The 15,812-nt window shown below is 33.1% G+C and overlaps 1 long non-coding RNA gene across 2 annotated transcripts in view; it reads right to left on the bottom strand.

The window, feature by feature from the left end:
- Positions 1-1,772: 1,772 nt before the first annotated feature.
- LOC144377553 (uncharacterized) overlaps positions 1,773-15,812 on the bottom strand; it is a 130,718-nt gene continuing 116,678 nt past the window's right edge. For both annotated transcript variants that reach the window (XR_013438549.1, XR_013438548.1), the window contains exons 3-4: positions 10,072-10,179; positions 1,773-4,297 (exon numbers count right to left, since the gene is read on the bottom strand). This is a non-coding gene — a long non-coding RNA (uncharacterized LOC144377553). The remainder of the gene's footprint in view (positions 4,298-10,071; positions 10,180-15,812) is intronic.

Genomic DNA, 15,812 nt, shown 5'->3' on the forward strand with positions numbered 1-15,812 from the left:
GGAGCAAATTGTTGCTGGAAATAACAATATGGATGGGTTTCACATGTGTTAGCATAAGGAAAAGGGCTACATGCTGCATGATCTCATTTGTAGAATCCACGTGAAAAGTCAAAACTATAGAAAATGAGAGGAGATGATAGATACCAGGTTTTACAAATAAGTGAATGGTTGGTTATAAGGTTGATATTCGAAAATGTTCTTGTTGATGAACTGCCCGTACACTGCTGACTGTGGATGTAATACAATCATATTTTTGTCAAAACTCAAAAATGAACTGTAAAACTAAGAGTGTGCATTTTAAGATTAAAATTATAAAATATCAGTGAAATTTTAAAATACAGTACTTAAATTATTAAATATTTTTATAATAAAATTCAAAAGCCAGAAAATGTATGTGGGAATACTATAGTAATGAGTTAATAGATGTTGTTTGCAGTTAACTTAAAAAGAGTAACAACTGGGGCTGGGGATGTTGCTCAAGCGGTAGCGCGCTCGCCTGGCATGTAAGTGGCCCGGGTTCGATCCTCAGCACCACATACAAAGAAAGATGTTGTGTTCTGCCGAAAACTAAATAAATAAATAAATATTAAAAAATTCTCTCTCTCTCTCTCTTTAAAAAAATAAAGAGTAAAAGCTATATGCCCATATTATTGAGAGAGTTTGAAATAATTAAAAGACTTAAAAAGAAGAAATGGTTTTCTTCTTTTGTATTAGCCCATGCATTATGATTGAATTTTTTAAAGTACAGGCATATATGTTTTAGTAAAGTGAACTGTGCAGTGATTATATTTTATCAATGGATTTATAAGAATGATATTTATTAAACAGAGAGTAGATAATATAAAGTATATTGGTATTGTTCAATGATGTGAGTGTAGTAATTTTTTATGATTTTTTTTATGTCTTCAAAATGTGTGAAGATAAAGAAGCCATCTTGAGTTTGTTTAAAGTGGATTCCTGGATGCCAAATCACAATTACTCGAAGGCTATTGTGTATAAAGCAACATTCTTATTTTTGTCAGTGTGTGCTCCATGTTTCTTTACAGTGTTCAAAGTCTCTTTGTGGGGACTTTGGGAGATTCTAAGACCTCTAATGTACTGTAATTAATTCATTAAAAGATGAATTTCTCATTTACTTGGTACATAGAATAAAATTTTCAATACAGCAAAATTATTATGAATCTTTCTACACTGGGCATAGATCTCAAGGGGAGGCTGTTAAGACAAGCTGCTATTTAAAAGCACAGAATACCTCTTCATTCAAGCTGTTTAGTACATTTTTTAAACTTCCAAGAAGCCCTACCAAGCATATTCTGGCCCTGATAAATATGTTCTTGTCTTCTCTAGATATAATATGATTTTTCTCATAGTGATGCTAGTTTTCGTCATATAGTATTGTTAAATAATACACCTCCATCATAACAAAAGCTTAGAAAACTGTCTATATTTCCTTGGTATTTATTTTCAACCTTGTGAAAGCCAACTTTCTGGCAAATTTCATTCCTCCAAACCAGCAATTATCTATTGATTCTGAAAAACACAGCATTAAATAAGACAGACATTATAAGAGCAGATGAGCTAAAAATTATCAATCTCTTCATAAAAGCTCCAATTCTATTTGGAGGAAGGTTATTTTTTTCCTTTTTACTCAGCATTTAGTTTCTATGTTTAATACAGAGTTTTTTTCATATGTTTTCTGATTTCAATAGATATGAAGCTAAATCCCCAAGAAGAACCCAAATTTGAAGATACACACACACACACACACACACACACACACACACACACACACACACACATTTGGAGGAAATAATATATAGTACACTTTATCTTACTAATGATGGTATAAGGCGTAGTAGGTTAATATTCTGAACTTTGTATTCTAATTGACAGTATAATGACAAGCCAGAGATGGGAAGCTTATTGAGGGTGAAGAAAAATTACGTTTTAGTAAAGAAATAGATTTCATTATAAGTACCCAGGAGGTTATTTTATAAGAAAGAATGAAAACAGTTAAAAAAAATAACACTTGGCAGTGGCCTTTATGACTAGATATTGCTTTCGCAATATAACCCCCATTGAGGCAAAAGTAATATTAACAAATGATAAAGTTTTGCTATAATTCTTAGTGTTTTAATAAACATAGTAATAACATGCCAAGTAAATTAAACTCCTTAATCTTTTCCTCTTATTTTACTCCAGCACTGCACTACTGTACTTGGAAAATGATCATTCCACAAACAAAGTCACTAATCATCTAAGATTGATTAAAAAGAAAAAGTTTTCTTGATTCCTTGTGACCCCCAAGCTACGGTCTTTGAATAGGAGATTAAAGCTTAATTATCTTCATGTATGAGTTCAGTGTTATCAACCTGGCCTCTTCACCATTCTGAAAGTGTAAATTGCTTGAATAAAAGAGGTGCATGCTCTTTCCTTTTTTTTTTTTTAAAGAATTCACATTTTCAATTTCTAGATGAAAAATAATACCTTGACTAAATGCTAATCATACTTTCTGCTGACAGAGATAGAATAAACCAAGAGATTACCTAGAATACTAAGGGATAGCAGGATGAATAAATCAATACTGCCTCTATCCATATTACTAATCTTCTTTTCAGACATAAAACACAAAGGTTTTTGAAAAATGTAGACCACTTTGAGATAAGGTTTAAAGTGCTCTCTCAATATAGTTTTCTTTACTAAAGTATTTTAGGCTAAACTATTTTACATATAAAAGATAAACTCAAAAAGAAATATCAGCACCCTCTCTCCACCCCAACTATTCTCCTCCACCCAGTGCAGCTTCAAACAGGAAACACAACATCAGTTTCAGGTCTGAAATTCCAGAAATAGTATATGCACAAGTTTTGTTTTACAGAAATTTTAACAAAAAAATCATTTTTCCTTAAAAAAAAGGGTTTACACATTGATCCAAATCAATACATATAAAGTTTGTATTTGATACTGTTATGTAAATGTTTCATTACTTATTTAAATTGTCACTTAAGGTGTGTTCAGAAATGCTGGAGCCCTGATGTTGATCCCACTGTATTTCTGTTCTTCTTCATGGTAAATTTTTTTCAGGCCCACTTGAGTCCTTCCCTAGGAGCTATTTCTAAGAGGGCATGATCTTTTGCTAAGTTGTTCCAATTCACATTTTGATTCCACCAGTTTTTCACCCTGTCAATTTTGTAAACTACTGATTCTATATAAGCCTTGATTTATATTTTTGTTAAAAAGTATAGGATCATATCTCATAAATTTTATAATTTATGAAATTTATGAAAACATATTTAGCACTGTTCCTAGAACATTCTCAGTTCTCTATAAATAAGCTTGTGTGGACAATGCTGCCTTACTTCCAGAAGCCTTCTGGGACAAAAGTTAAAATTGTCACTACAGATAAATTTTTAAATGTATTATTCAATAATATCTATGGCTCTGATCATAACCAAAAACCAATCTACAAAATGGGTTCCTTTATCTTCTTCCTTCACTATAGACAGTACCTACATCTACATATTAATGAACAGGCAGGTCCTATCTCAACAGCTGGGTACTGATATAAAATTGATTCTATCTCCTTATGATTTGGAAGTATTAAGTTTCAAATATATTACAAATTGCAGACTCAAACTGTAAGACCCCCATATGCCCAGAAGTAATCTTTATACAAATAATGATCTACATGGGTCAAGCACTCCTGTCGTCTGGCTTGCATCCAGAAAACTCAATGCATGCACTTAACACCTTTTTTATTCTATCACTATAGAGTCAGCTGTGCTCTGTAAAGAGATGTGTCACTTCCTTATCCCCCCAGATAAACAGTCTGTTCTCATGGTGACTGTGTTTAACTATTATGTTTTGGATCTTTAATCTTCCTACAAAAGCTCATGGGTTAGGCAATGTGGTAATGCTCAGAGGTGAAATAAGATTATGATCTCACCAATGGAACAATCCATTTGATGGATTAATAATTTGAATGAACGACTGAATGGTTAACTGTAGGTAGATGGGCCTTGATCAGAGGAAGTAGGTCACTAGGGGTGTAGTGTTGGACTATATCTGATTCCTGGCTCCTCTCTTTTACTTTCTCTCTTGCCCTTCCCATCAGCTTATCCTAAAACTTATGATATTTATGCCTGTTGTATGTTGATAGTTCAGTAGTTTTTTTGTTGTTGTTGTTTTTTATTGTTGGGTAGTATATCTTGCGCTTTGCTTTTCTCTTCTCTTCTTCCTGGCTGCCCTGAGCTGAGCAGCTTTCCTCCACCACACCCTTCTGATGCTTCATTTGTGCCTAGAAAGGTAGAAAAGGCTGATCATGAACTGAACCTTGGAAACCATGAGCCCAAAATAAAATCTTCCTCCTCTAAGTTGTTCTTGTCAGGTGTTTTGGCCACAGCAATGAAAACTATCTTACATAACTGCCTCTACAAGTAAATGGGGAGAGGGGGATTTTTTCCATAAAATGGAATCCAAGCCTCTTGTTCCCCGAGTGGTCTCAGTTTGTGGGGCACTTACGTTTTGATGTCTCATAGTATCTTATTTCCACAACATTCAAGTAAAAGGTGCCATTATTAATATCTTCATATAGCCCAAGGACAAAAGCTTAGAAAACATAAATGATTTCATTTATGATGTCATTGAGTGGCAGAGCTAGTATTTGAATCCAGGTTGCATTGACTTCAAGGTCCATATTTGTCTACCACATTACACTGCCTCTCATAAATAAATACAACGTTCCGTGTGAAATTGATTAAAATTGTAAAAGCCATTATAACTACACCATTTTTTAAAAAATTTCCATTCACAAGAACTCCATGTACAGAATATATATTATGCTATGCTTAGCAGTAAATTAAAATATAAAGTGCAAAGACTGTTGACATATTTTCAAAAGTATTGTGGTAGTATAGACCAGAGGTAGAACCGCAAATCCTGGAGCATACCTTTTAATACTGAACACAGGTGACATCATTTAAAATAATGTAGGTGATATAATTTAGCACATTAAAGGAGAACAGAATCTTACTCTGATCAGAACAGCTGTGGAATGGGCTAATCAAAACGTGCATTTTTTTTTCCTTAAAAATATCACCTTTAGTCTGTAATCTGGAAAAAAAAATACACAGTAGCTAGTTCCCAATCAAGAACAACTTTTCATGTTATGGGAAAGAAGAATTAAATGTACAAATGTGTCTTCATTACAGCTTTGCTCCAAATTAGCATTCCAAGCTATGGTCTAATCTTAACAATGGCAATGTACAATGTTCAAATTGCCTTCTTATTTATTTATTTATTTATTTAGTTTTCACAATAACCCCTTCAGGTTGATAAAGCAAAATCTTTTTCTTTTCCTTTTTTATTTTGAGACAATGGCACTGAATTTAAGGTTAGTGCATTTACCCAAATATTCTTATTTCCACTGTTGATAAAGAACAACTTAAATTTTAACCAACTGTTCTTCTAGTGATAATGGCAGCAATGACCAAAAAAGATCATCTATAATAATACCAGCAATGACTACAGCAGCATAAACAGCCTGTATTTCCAAGCACATATGTGAAATTCCCTTGATGTGGTCTCAGTAAGAGTAGTTGTTTTGTCATTTTTAGTGCTGCGTAATATTCCATTGTGTATAAAGGCCACATTTTTTTTTCATCCATTCATTTATTGAAGGGCATCTGGGTTGGTTCCACAGTTTAGCTATTGTGAATTGTGCTGCTATGAACATGGATGTGGCAGTATCCCTGTAGTACGCTCTTTTAAGGTCTTCAGGGAATAGTCCGAGAAGGGCAATAGCTGGGTCAAATGGTGGTTCCATTCCCAGCTTTCCAAGGAATATAATGTATGAAATATGATATGTCAAGCACTCTGTAATGTTTTGAACAACCAATAAAATAAGAGTAGTTGTTAATAAGGGTAAACTGTTAATAACTCTTATAAAGAATGTTAAAAAACACCATCTTAGACATTAATCCGAGACTGATAGAGGTTTAATAATGGCCCTCAATAACATAACCAAATAAGTACCAGAGTTGTCTAAAAAGAGTTAGTTGCCTCTTTTTAGGCAACACTGCTTACCAAACAGAGTTCAGGCACCCCACATGCTTATCTCCTTTGATTATACTACTCAACTTAAGGTAGTATGTATGCTCTATTTAGGGAATAACTTCTTGTCTCACAACTTTAATACAAACTCCTATATCATTATCCCTTAAATATGATAAGTAAAATGACTTATTATTAAGACAAGGATTTGGAAAGGGATTTCATGTAGTTGCTTTGGAGCATTTCCTCCTTTGATGGCAATAACAAATGAATGTAATTCTTTCATTTAAAGGCAGAAGAACATTTTATTCTCTACATCCACAAAACACAATGTCTGTGTTTTTCTCCATGTTCCCCCAGGTTCTTACCCTCTTTCTCTCTTCCCACGACATCTTACACCCTATCACTGTTATATTCAATTATAAACATTGATTTCCATTACAGTTCACACAATAAACAGTTTTTAACAACCTGAAATACTTGGGTACCTTGCTAAGTACTAAGAGTATAGTGATAAGGGACACCGACATAGCATCTCTCCTTATAAATAAAGATATTTACATAAAGATACTGATGTTAAGCAATTGCATTAGTAATTGATGATGATCAAAAAGCAGGCTGGATAAAAAGCAGAATTTTAAAACTTTAACAAGAGACAGTCATCAAAACAGTAAACTCAAGAATAGTTTCCACACAAACTAGTGCTTGGCAGAAATTTGAAAATTAAGAAATATGCAAACAGGTAAGTTGGGAAAATGCCTCTAGGCCTTGATGGAGAAAAGTCCTGAATGAAGAAACTGAAGCTAAAGTTCAGTTCAACAGACTATTGAGGCAATTGAGAGCTATGCACATCTTATTCACAATCCTCACTTTCTTCTCTAACAAAAATGTTTTTAAAAGATTGCAAACATGGGAAGATTTTCTGTTTAAAACCTCATATTGGCTAATCAGGAAAGGAAGACTAGAGATGCCAAGACTACATTTATGTGAAACAGAATTTAAAAAAGCATGGATATCTAAATTGTGGTATATTTATACTACTCACTAAAAAAGAGACAAACATTCTGTGGATGCAGTGATATGGATGTGTCTTCCAAATGTTATCCTAAGCAAAGAACCTACACACAAATAACATGATTATGATCCCATTTCTGTGAATATACTGACCAGGTGAAAGTAATCAATAGTGATAGACATCAGATGAGTGGTCACCTAGGGTAAAAAGGATTAGGAGAAGGGGATTAACTGAGTGGTAACTGAGGGCAGGTAGCATGTAGCTGGAGGAGGTGGGTCATTGGAGTATGTATTTTGTATCTGGTGAGAGGAGTGTCTCTCTGCTTCCTCATTATCATAGATGCTGCTTTCCTCCACCACACTCTTCTGTCATGATGTTCTGCCTCACTTTGAGCCCCAAGGAACAGAGCTGTCTATGAACTGAGAACTCTAAAACTGTGCACCCCCAAATACACTTTTCTTCCTCTATCGTTCTTGTCAGGTCTTTTGGTCACAGCAGCAGAAAAGCTGACTAAAATGTGCATCATTTATCAAAATTACTTTAACTTATAGTAAATAGAGGTACATTTTCTTATAGGAGTACCTATAGCAATAAAGTTGACTTTTGAAACATAAATGTAACTTCAGCTAATTTAATCCTTTTACCTTTTCCAAAAGGTTAAAAAAAAAAAGAATTGATTAAATTTAAGGTAAAACTAAGAACAGTGTTCAAGAAATTTATACTTCACTCTTAGCAATAATACTTGAAAATCATAAAAAATAAAATTCAAAGGTACTGTCTTTTTTAATATGTTTGGATTTAAACCTTTCTTATACTTCCATCTAAAATTGGGGTTGGTGATTATCCACCTACTAGGACTATAATTTATGATATTTACTAAATACTCTTGTATTTTATATATGAGCTAATATATATGTTATGTCATTCAGATAATCTGCATACTATCTCTGAAAATGTTTCATATCTTCACAATTTTTTTTCAGATAAGGTTAATAGTTTCACCTGTGTAACCTAATGGTAGCTTAAATATTGCATTGCCCCGTTGGAAGCTGATACTCATTTTCAAATGCAGATATCATAGCAGAAAATTTTGTGACATTCAACTAATATTAATTAATAAATACAGGGAATTATAAAATTGAATATTCAAACAGTATATCTTAAGAGTATTTTAGTGAGTTCAAAGTGAATAATACTGCAGTGGACTATTTAGTAGTGCTTTGAAGTGGCTTATATAGAATCAAATGGTTTTATTTTATTTAAACAGTGAGATTGTGTTTATATTTCGATAGAAATTATCATCATGTGACCCAACACTGTCAACTTCTGAGTGTCTCCCATGAAAAACACATCATTTACTGAAAAGGAAAAAAAAATATACAGTTTGGTTTCCTGTCAAAACACAGAATCATCAAAGTTTGAAAAAGAGCAAATTTGCAAAACACCTGACATACAGCAGGCTGCTTCTAAGTAGAAGCAAATCACCAGAGTTCAATGCTTGATTAGAGCACAGGATGGGTAAGACTTATCTGACCTTAATATTTAGACATTAGTGATGTTTTTCCCATATTAACTATGACTTTTGCTAAAACAATTCAATCAGGCACAGATAAGAAAATTAAAAGTGCAACTCTATTAAAGCAATTTAATATGGCAACTGAAAAAGAATTAACCCAGAAAATGCACTTACTGGAAAAGGAAGTTAATGAAGATGTGTGTCCTCATTAACATGTTTTGTGAAAATGAGAGAAAACTAAAATTGTTCATGTATATTTAAGTGTATTTACTTCTTACCATCAAAACAAATTCACAAAGGTCAATAAGGTGAATTGCAACCACTACTAAAATTTACAACAAAGATATAAATAAATAATGAACTAGATAATTTTGTGATTATGAGCATGTTCAGAATTCAGAATTCAAGAGTTTAATAAGAATAATACAGAAAAGATATTTTCATATTTTCATTCAATTTCTAAGTAAAAGGATAAAAAATTCACATCTGCGAATGAAAATGTTATGGTTCAGGACAAAATAATCAGTGTAATCATAAATCTTAAAAAATCACAGAAAAAGAAGTCTTCCACAAATCTTTTTTCCTTTCACACAAGTCATGTTTGCCACTTCTATTCACCCCAATCTAGTTATCTAGTATAAATCAATGAGAAAGAAGAGTGATTGCACTCCTCTCAGGATGAGTGAAAGACAGTCATCAGGGATTGGTTCTATGTCCATTAGACATCCTAACACTGCAAAAGCAGGATGAATCTACATGTGATTTAGCCAAAAAAAAAAAAAAAAAGAAGAAGAAGAAGAAAAGAAAAAAAGAAACCACAATTTCTAGTCAGGCAAACATCACTGAAATCCCTTAGAGTGAATCTTTTCCCTTGAAATACTTGTAAGTGTTTGCTATGTTCTTTGAACTACCTTAAGTTTTACCTTAGAAAAACAGACATGTATTGTAACTCTTTCAGGCAGAAACAATTTTTGTTTTTACTTACATTTTCCTATAACTAAGTCTGGCAAAAAAGAACAAAATTATGTACAGTTGTTAAATGAATGAACAAACTATAAAACATAAAGCAATTAAATTGAAATGTTTGAATTGTTTAAAAAAAATAAACAATTTCAACTCTAAAACACCACTGCAACTTAAGAGATATAAGAGAGAAATTCCTCAACTTCTTTTACAAGGATCTTATATTCATAATGCCAAAACCAACCAGGGAAAAGAAAAAAACAATAGGCAAATCTTAAATGTAATTTAGATGCAAAAATCACATATAAATTAATAATCAATTGAAACTAGTTATATATTACATATAAATTAGTATTGACTTCATATGGTGAAATCAGACATATAAGGTATATTAGATATTAGTAAAATAGAAAAATAATATGCCAGTAATTAATTATATTATTTGATAAATTCAATATATATTCATGATTTAAAAAAAAGAAAATTTGAAGAATTACAGGATCCTCATTTATCTTTTAATACATACCTGAAGACATATAGCCCGGCTCAGTAGTATATAGCTGTAATCCCGAATATTTGGAAGGCTCACTTGAGTCCAGAAGTTCAAGACCAGCCTAAGCAACCTAAAGAGAATCTGTCTCAAAAATAAATAAATAAATACATTCTCACATAGATTATTGGAAATAGTAATAGAGTTCATATTTTTAAAATATTCAAAAATAAACTGGCTACCACTTGTGGATATATTGCACTAAAGACCCCCTCAGCAAGTGCCCACTAAAGAAAACAATCTAAAACCTGGATATAATACAAAAAAGCAAGCATTTGAAGATAATTCAGTGGAAGAGAAGCAAAAAGTGCATATTTGGGGGAGGGCTGAAACTTGGATACAGTCAGTTACAGTTTCCATAGCTGGTAGCCTAGAACTCACTGTGAGACACAGACACTGATAGCAAGAAGGCGCACTTGGAAAAGATCATAGTTTTTCTGACGTTGGGAAAATGAAAAGTGTAGCTGAGAACTACAAAGATGGTAAGAGAAACATGAATGGGAAAGAGCCAAAGTAGGAATTCCCAGACCCCATAGTTATCTGTGACCGACTCCTGAAATAATGTTAATCTACGCCACCCATCACAGAAGTGCATTTTCAGTAGAAGTTTAGTTAGTATTCTAATAACAAAAGGTGTCTTTCATGGTTCCCTTTTATGATTTTTGTATAATTTTAAATTTACATAATCTTTTTCAAGTTTTGATATTGAGGTGACAACTATTTTCTGAAAAAGCTGGTATAAAATTGATAATATTTCTTCCTTAAATATTTATTAGTGAACATCAAGAAAAGCATCTAGACCTGTAATCTTTTTGGAAAGCCTTTTGATATTTGATTGAAGTAGGAGAGCTACTATAAATTTCTACTTCATCTTCTGTTAGTTTTTTAAGATGTATTTTAGGTAATATGTATATTTCATCTAGTTCTCAAATTTATTGGTAACAAGTCTTCCTTATTATTTCATATCTATAGGATATATAGAGATATTTCCTTGCAGTTTTAACATCAAATTTCCAATTACTACAGAAGATAATCTGGGAAAGAATTTGATTAGTTCAATTCTTCTAGCTTTTAAGCCTTTCATTCCAAATGGAAAATGAAGAAATGCCATAATGGTGCCATATGTATGAATTTTTTGTATATTATTTGTTTACTAGGTGAGAAAAAGCTTAATAGACATGAGTCATTATTTAATTATTATACTTATGATAGCAGTTTACTTAACCTGAAGGTAAACTGTGCTCTTTGCTGACAGACTTTTACCTCCCAAGAGAAACAATTTCTCAAAGTTTATTGTTGTAAATTAAAATAAATTTAATGATTTAAATTAAAATTGGAAATTCTCAAACTACTTTTGGAACTGGCAATGATAATTTACAGGTATTTTGTCAATAGTATGATAAGCTAATATCTACTCATTTTATATTCACTAAGAAATCAAAAATCATACAAGATCATACAAAGGTTTATAAACTTTAATTTTTTAACAGAACAAAGCAAATAAGTAAGAACCTCACATACAATATATCGTGTACATTTTATGAGAACTGCCAATATCCTTGTATACTACTATTAACTAAAAAAGAAGACTTTAGCAGAATGCAAAATAAAATACTAAAGTTATTTTTAAATGAGAAATATATGTTTGCTCCTCTAATTTCCATCATAAGATGGCCTACCACACTTTTTAATTTTTTACAAAAGTCTATCAATATCTTGCACTGTTTGGGTTCAAAAACCAATTGTCTTATGGAAGAAATGGCCCATTTGGGTGGTGGTGTTCCTTTCATAGGTGATTTGCAATCTTTAAGAAGCGTGCATTCAAACTTAATGCCCAATTCACGCACAGCAAAAAAGCAAATCTTTTGGAAAATCTGTCTTCTGATGCTCTTGTTTTTTCCTAATCATCATACAAATTACTTCTTTCCAAGTGCTTCTGGGAAGATTAATATGACATCCAATACAAAGTATGTTTCTGAAAGGCATCCAAAAACTAAACTACATCCATCCAGCAGAATGGGCAATGCCAAGTGTGATGGGAGTTGGCACTCAATACCTGTCCTTTGTAATTATGGTAGGAACATGTTTTTGTCTCCAGTGTTCTAACACTTCTGAATAAACATAGAACAGAATCATTAAATGCAGGAAAACTTTTCTCATGCCTTGGGCATCTTCTCATTAAAATCGAGATAGGCCTATTATTCTAAATATTTTTTAAAAAACCTGTTTGGGTTGGGGCTTGAGTTTTTTGTTGAGATTTTTCCTGCTTCACTTAGCATTTCATATAACCAACAGATCAGTCATAATTTGCACACTTAGAGTAAATATTTATCTAATTGCTCTGGTAAAAACATGTATTGATTGTCCTGTAATAGACAAGAACAAAAATAGTCTCAAGTATAGTTATTGTTATTATTTATAATCATGTTTTCTTCAGGACTTCTTTAGGCTGAAAACCTACCAGAAAATAATAGAAAATTATCCAAGGAAACTTTTAAAAAAAGTACATGAGTTCTACTTTCCACAACAAAATAAAATTCACCTAGATATATGAGCTTTTATTATATTTTATATTTCTGAAAAGCTGAAAAACCAATCTTTAGTATTGTCAAGAATGAAATGTAATGTGATGTAAATCCTATTGGTCAGGATCCCCAACACCTGCTGCTGTTCCACACAGAGCCCACACCTTTCAGTGAATGAAGAGTAAATACCACTTTAACACTTGTGGAAATCCTCAACTTTAGTAGATTTCAATTACTTTATCATTGAATGATATCAGAAGATGGTAGGAGACCCTCATTGTTATGCAAAATTACATATAAGATGGTGTGAGGGGGAAGAAAAAAGAGAGAGAAAAATGTGTCACAGTAGATTTGGGTAGAAAGAGGGGAGGGGAGGAGAGGGGAAGGGATAGGAAGGGCAGCACAATACAATAGACACTAGTATGGCCCTATGTATAAACATGGCTGTGTAACCAATGTGATCCTGCAATCTGTACACGTGGAAAAATAAGATTAAGATTACGTACCCCATTTGAATCAAATGTATGCTATGTCAAGATCATTGTAATGTTTTGAGCAACTAATAAAAAAAAAAAAATTGGAGTGCAAACCAGGCGCAGTGGCACAGGCCTGTAATCCCAGCAGCTCAGGAGGCTGAGGCAGGAAGATCATGAATTCAAAGCCAGCTTCAGCAAAAGAGAGGTGCTGAGCAACTCAAAGAAACATTGTCTCTAAAATAAAAATACAAAATAGGGCTGTGGATATGGCTCAGTGGTCAAGTGCCCCTGAATTCAATCCCTGGCATGAAAGAAAGAAAGAAAGAAAGAAAGAAAGAAAGAAAGAAAGAAAGAAAGAAAGAAAGAAAGAAAGAAAGAAAGAAAGAAAGAAAGAAAGAAAGAAAGAAAGAAAAAGAAAGAAAGAAAGAAAGAAAGAAAGAAAGAAAGAAAGAAAGAAAGAAAGAAAGAAAGAAAGAAAGAAAGAAAGAAAGAAAGAAAGAGAAAGAAAGAAAGAAAGAAAGAGAGAGAGACAGAGAGAGAGAGAGAGAGAGAGAGAGAGAGAGAAAGAAAGAAAGAAAGAAAGAAAGAAAGAAAGAAAGAAAGAAAGAAGAGAAAGAAAGAAAGAAAGAAAGAAAGAAAGAAAGAGAGAGAGACAGAGAGAGAGAGAGAGAGAGAGAGAGAGAGAGAGAGAAAGAAAGAAAGAGAGAAAGAAAGAAAGAAAGAGAAAGAAAGAAAGAAAGAAAGAAAGAAAGAAACTAAAATTCAGAGTGCATAAAAGCAATCCCTTGTTATAATAACACAGTATAATTAATATTAGTTTGAGTAACTTCAGAAGACATAAGCAACTGGCATGGTGCTTAGACTCTACTGCATTATTACCTTGCCTTCCACTAATACGGATTCATTGGTGAATGCACGAAGAGTTTTCTATGACACGTTGGTAGAGTAAGAAAGAAGGCCAGGCCTGATATACAGATAATATGCATAATACGGTTACTACATTATAACTTCCATATGACCAGGAAGGACAGTAGTGAAAGGAGATCATATCAGTGGACAAAACCTAAAATGATATTTCTGATTGTCTACTTTGGGTATAAGGATCAGTAAATAAAACCATAGATTAATTGATTTATAATGGTATTAACTTTCTTTTTTCAATTAGGGAAATGGAGAGAACATGTTTGGAACATTGAGACCAACCAGCCTGGATTAGGGGCATTTAGGGAAACCTCTCTCAATGGGCACAGTCTATACAAATATTTGTTTTTCAGGTGAAGATTCACCAGAAGGGCATCCACTACCCACAAATGATAGCGGAGACTTTTCATAATTAGATGGACAGAATGAAGCGGTATATTTGTGGCAGAGTGCCTTTCTTTCCAAACACTTTATGACCATTTTACAGAGGACTGTGGACTCAATTATATACTATTATGGTGGCAGGAACCTGGGTTATGGAAGCACTTGATCACATTGAACTCCTTCATCTAAAACAACATAGAATTCCCATTGTTAAGGAATTCAGTGTATAGTTATAATATGTTATAAGCATTACACTGATGAGTTCCCCACATGACACCAACACGAAGTAATCTTTCTGCCACCTGATGGAAGGTTAACAGAGCACCATGTATTTCACACTGTTCAATGAACATTCTACATTCTGGAATAGAGTGTTTCAACTTGAAAGAATCTCATTCCCAAGTTGGCACATTTGTTGAGGCTTTAGTAGGCTACTACATCAGTTGATTACATCAACTGCTTCTGGATGATGCTTTTACACAATAAAATCTATTCGCATTATGGCCATGTGCTCATTACTCCATATTCTCTGCAGTAAAATAGTCAATTTATCTAAGGCAACATTATATGGAAACCCCATGTCAGTAAAACATGGCACTCTTTTAAGTCCTCAGAAGAAGTACTGGCTGCAGTTTTATGAACTAGGAAGATAACCCATAATCGAAAGTTAGTGCTTATTGCAATAAAACTGAATCACTACTCTCTCCAAGGTGAGAAGAGGCTCAAGTAATTATTTTGTTTCCAAGTAGCCAGTTGGCACTCCCCAAAGAACAGTGTTCTATTGAGGGGTACATTTTGATGGTAAATGGTATGCTCACCAAGGACATTATCTAGATCAGCCTAGGCTATTAGGTGTAAGAGCAGCCTTCATCCTTGCCACCATAGGTTTATTCTTGTAACCACTGCAGTAGCTAAAGAGAGACTAATTTATAGCAATCTGACATGCCATATTATCTCTTTGGTATCGGTGTGCTTTCTCCTTGCACTAATGCTCTTTGGAAGACTAGAAAACATAACCCAAATCCACTAATGTTTTGTTTGCTTCCATTATTCTTCATAAATGACTGGTAGTGAATGCTGTGAGATGTTTCTCGGGTACCCATCTGAAGACTGACATCCACTCCCTAGTGTTAAAGACTTAGATGATTGAAAACTAGGAAGGAAATCTCCATAAGAAAAATAGACGAAACATAAAGAGCCACCAGAATACAGCATTGGTACAATTTTTAAAATCTTTATTGTTGGTGAATTGAAACATGATAACAAAAAAAGGAAAGATATTAGTGGGGGCAATATGGAGACATTTGAGAAGTTTCAGTAAGTAAAAAACTTTACAGTATGTATACAATCAAATGGCTCTCTGTGGATGCTTCTAAAGCGCTGAACAAAGTTAATAAAAGATTGAGGGTGA

The sequence above is a fragment of the Ictidomys tridecemlineatus genome, chromosome 5 (genome assembly GCF_052094955.1).
Source record: "Ictidomys tridecemlineatus isolate mIctTri1 chromosome 5, mIctTri1.hap1, whole genome shotgun sequence".
NCBI classification, from domain to species: Eukaryota; Metazoa; Chordata; class Mammalia; order Rodentia; family Sciuridae; genus Ictidomys; species Ictidomys tridecemlineatus.